The sequence below is a fragment of the Pogoniulus pusillus genome, chromosome 4, assembly GCF_015220805.1.
Source record: "Pogoniulus pusillus isolate bPogPus1 chromosome 4, bPogPus1.pri, whole genome shotgun sequence".
NCBI classification, from domain to species: Eukaryota; Metazoa; Chordata; class Aves; order Piciformes; family Lybiidae; genus Pogoniulus; species Pogoniulus pusillus.
Genome location: NC_087267.1, coordinates 7,066,308 through 7,071,299, shown reverse-complemented (window position 1 = coordinate 7,071,299; position 4,992 = coordinate 7,066,308).

Sequence of the window (4,992 nt, the reverse complement as noted above, 5' to 3'; positions counted from 1 at the left end):
GTTGTCTGCTCTGTTGCTGAATTGCCATTAGGGGAGGCCAAGAGGAGAGGAAATATTTTGCTACTTATGCCTTTGTTTCCAGAAAGCTTAATGCTTGTATTCCTGTGAAGTGCTTACTGTCTTGGGTAATGCTGCAACGTTGCTGATGCGTTTACAGGTGCAAAACAATGGGCCTTGTTCCAACAGACACATTACTCAGAACTGTGTGTGAATTTGCTTTTTGTTCACTAAATTGTGGCCTTAAGAAGTAGCACAGGAAGTTTGGAATTCACACAGGTGAACTGATGTGGTGAGAAAGTACACTGTGATGCTTTGAGTACTGCGAAACTGAGACAGCTGCTACAAAGCTTGTACAGCTTTTCTCAGGGATCCTTAGGCTGTACCCAAAACTCAGCATTCCTTTGAGATTGTACCACTTGGAACTGCAAACCTAGCAAGAATACAACCCAAACCAAGGGGAAACAGAATGCCTCAATAAGAGAACATACTTCCATTTTTCCACAAAGTGTTCCTTCCATGAGATTTGAGAAGTCCTTCCAGACAGGTGAAATCCCTTGTGCCTGGAAGAAGGGAAAGGGCAAGAAAGAGCCTGAAGAGACACAGTCAGCAATATTTATCATGCCACTGCTAGAGTGGCATACCTGCTTTTAATTCTTTGTGTTAAGCACCAAATTAAGACACAGATTCACACCAGAAGGCAAGTTTGGCCTTATCCCTATCAAGACGTTAGATGAAAAGCCCAGATTTGCCTTGGTGGTGTAACTTTCTGCTTGTCCTAGTTTTCATGTTCTGTGTTACATTTTATGTGGCTACTTTGACAATGTAGAGTGTTACTACTCAAAGTTTGAGGGTTTCAGAGTAGTGTTTTTGTCAACTGTCTGTGAAGAGCAAGTAGAGTTAATAGAACAACATAGCAGTAAGGATTAAACGTAACTGGTGGGGGTTGCAGCTTAAGCACTGACGTTACAGCTGAGAGCACTAAAAAGACCATCCTGTCACTCATCTAACTGAGGCATCTGGCAATGCGGTCTGGCATTGCAACACAACCCCAAGTGCAAGGAAGGTCTGTGGTGGTCTGAGCATGCCCAACTCCTGCTTCTTTTTGGGAGGTATGGAGGTTTATGCACATGACAGGCTTTTACTATGCTTATGCTTTTATCTTTTCTTACTCAAACCCTTTTTTGTATGTATCATTCCAAATACTAGTGTATTATTCAGAACTTTTACAGTCTGGATGAAGAGTTGTAATGACATTGTAGCTCTTCTGGTACAAAGAATGAGGCTTTCTTTGTTTGTTTCTTTGTTTTGCTTACTGCTACAAAAACATTTTATGTGGTCTCCAGACAAAACACTTCCTTAATCTGGGAAAAGGTAAAGGAAGGCTGAAACAGTTCTGTACAGGGTAGTATTTTGGAGGGCATTTTAGCATACAGACACAGCTTTGGATTTCATGAGATTGATACTATCATTACACAATCAGAATCCATCACTGCTTTTTACTTAACAAAAAGCTATCCTGTGAGTCTGTAAAGCCCAGGCTGGCAAAGGCTTTGCAAAAGCTTTACAGGAATGATGCCAAATAAATGCATCTTTGAATTAGTAACAGGAATAACCTTTTAACTTCTATTGTGATCAGGATTGCATCTCGAATGTACAGTTATACATATGCTGGGGGGGGGAAGAGAAAAACATACTTTAAGCAGCTTTTATGTTTGTTTTACCTCTGGAAATCTAACATCTGTTTCCCTTAAAATACATGCTAATGATCAATCAACACAGCAACTTCCCCCTTGCCTGCAGAATTCTAGGCTTTGAGTATTATGAAACACAGTTTGGTGTGAAGTAAAGCTATCTGATTCTGTTGAAGTAATGACTACTGGCCCAAAACTATTTGCATTCTGGACTCATTTGTGGTGCTAGAAATCTCTGGACCATCTGCTCCCAGAAGAACATGTGAGGTAGGGGTGGCAGGACAGTAGTGCTTGGACCAACAATTTTTCTTAAGTTTAGCATTTGGTGACAAATGGGATGTTGGCAGTCCAGAGAAAGGCCAACAATTCAACTAGCAGCAGGCTCTGCAAGGGAATAGGGCCACAACAGCCATCCTGTAAGAACAGGATGAAGGGAGCTAGTATGGGGATGCAGCACTTCCAGGACAGGAACTCGCTCCAACAATTTGAGATCATGTATGGTATCTGCAGGTCCTGAGTGTTTTCTGCCACCAAGGAAGAGTCCCACACCTTGTAGCATCAGTAAAAAGCCATCATAAAGATGACCTTCTCAAAAGCAGTTCACTGGATCACCAGTGCTGATGCAGTCTTCTTTTCCAGCTCAAGCAAAACGGTGCAAGGTTCTGGTCTGATTCACATCAATATACATGGGTGCCTTTGTGGAAAAGGATGATAGGCCAATAGCAAATCTTCTGCTAGGCCTCCACACCCCTTCCTCTATGAGGACTGTAGAGCACTAGTTTTATCCCAGAACTGACAGGAATTCACTCTAGCTGCTGGTCTAAGGCCTGCTGCCCACATACCTACCATAATCCATTGAGCATAAAGATTATTTTCACTGCAGTTTTCTGTGTGAAAGGCAGGAAGTGTGTGTTCACTTCCTTTGTATCTCTTGCTGTATGAAGCATTTGCTTCCAAGAGCGAGAAGTCAGGATTAAAGGTTCTCCTCAAGCATTTACTAGCTCCAAATTTTGCCTTGCATCTTCTAGGAGAATGACCCCACAATGAAGCTGTCACCTGTGGGCAAGCAGTCTTTATGCCAGCTGTTATAAGTAGGCCATGGCAATGCCACATTCAACCTAAACTGTACATGAGACAGCCAATAAGTAGGCCATGGCAGTGTCACAGTCAACCTGAACTATACATGAGACAGCCAATACCTGATTCCGAATGTCGGCTGAAACACACTATTGAAATTGTACTGCTGTGTCTTTAGCAGTCAGCAGTGAGCAGGATCACACAGAAGCAGATTGAGAAATTTTTGTCTTGCAGATAGCTACTTGCTAATGATATGAAGCTTGAAGATCACCCACCCTTTAAAAGGCTGCAACCAGTCACCCATGTTCATGTATCACATCTTCTACTCTATTGCTTCAAATTGCTTAAGGTCAAAAAAGTCTGTAGTGCAGGACCTCCTGAGTCTGCCTTTACTCAATCCTTTAGTAAATAAGTAAATTGACATGATTAAGTATAAAGCTTAAGATTTGTACTCAATAAAATTATTTGTACTGCCAAAAAGGTCCCAGAATTAGGTGTTAAGTGGTAAACAAATCATCTAAAGATCATAGTGCAGGGCAAGGGGAGAGAAACTAAAAAAATCAAAGTACTGAAAATAATATGTTCATTTTTCCCACTGTCTTTGTCAACAAAATGATGGATAAGGTTTCATAGAAGGTTTCATAGAATCAACCAGGTTGGAAGAGACCTCCAAGATCATCCAGTCCAACCTATCCCCCAGCCCTATCCAGTCAATTAGACCATGGCACTAAGTGCCTCAGCCAGTCTTTTCTTGAACACCTTCAGGGATGGTGCCTCCACCACCTCCCTGAAAAGCTCTAAAGAAGCTCTAGGGAGCAAAAGTCCAAAAATCATCTGAGCTGGGGCTAGGCTCAGATGGCTACCCTGTCTTCACTGCTTAAATCACAGAAATAGCCAAATATCTTTTTACCTCTGCTCTGGCAAGCACCAAGTCAGTACCTGCTTCACTGTGCTACCACAAGAGCAGCAATACTGAATTTTGTGGATGCTCTGAGCAGTCACAAGAAAATATAACAGATCAGAGTTTTGTCGTTGCCTCCTCCCTAAGCAATGTCAAATGGCCTAAATAAGAGGATGTTCCTGCTACAGAGTACCCTCAGAATTATTCAGATTTGGCTCCAAGCCTAGCATTGTTGTAGGAAGTTGTTGCACCCAGTTTACAAGAAATTAGTCGAGCTTTATATATTTGTTAACTTCTCGTTTGTTAGAAGTATGAAACAGCACAATAAAATTTCAAGAGTATTTATTGGTATCACTGGATGAGTTGTTTACATGAATCAAGACTTGATCTTTGTGTTGGCAGTAGCTGAACAATGTATTCAAAGCAGCCACATGGTGTTCTTTAGTTACCCAGCAGATGCCGTCTGTGCTACGCTGAGCACGTGTGCTGCAATCACAGCAGAAACCCTGGGAAATACTCTGCAGGGGAAAAGTTTTGCCCTGAAACAGAAAGGAGTTTAAGAAAGGTATTAAGAAAGGACTAAACTGAGAAGGAGCCTGTGTACGGGAAGCTGTGCTGGAGTGGAAAACAGCATGATCGTGCATTTGGACAGGAGGAGGTGATACAGGGGAGGTGTTTCAGGATGAACGTGAGTGGTAAAAGGGGGAAACACGAATAAAGCAGAGGTCTAGATAATATGGAATCGTGGAGACACTCTGGGATAATTTTGACATAATGATGAAATGGTAGAAAACTTAGGGCAGTAAAAGGCAATTGCTTTAAATGAGGGAAGTAGATAAAGTTTTTTAATTGGTATGGGTAGAAAATAGACCATGAACTTAAGAAAATAGCCTTCAGTAAGCAAGATTGTGAGACAGAGAAGAGTACAAGTGGTGAGGAAAAGTTGTTCTTCAGCAATTTTCCAAGTTCTGAAAGCTGCATGCTTGTGATACATCTACAACCTCATCAGTTGTGCCTGTACCTTGATTAATAAATGCATCTCATGTAAATATAAAAAGCTAAATATTAGGCTGACATTCTGTGCTGAAGTCTGCTGTCTGAGATTAACTTTGTGATGCTACCTAGGATGATTTCACTCTGAGGAATCAGATCAGTAATGAAATAGAGGTATAGAGAGAGAAGGAACTTGGAAAAGCATGAGTTGATCCCTGTGTTCCTAAACAAGCAGGACACTAATGTCCATTTAAATTCTTTTTTCAAAAGCTAATGGCATCCAGGACAGGTGTTCATACATTGGTGACAATTAAACAAAAATAGTCAAAA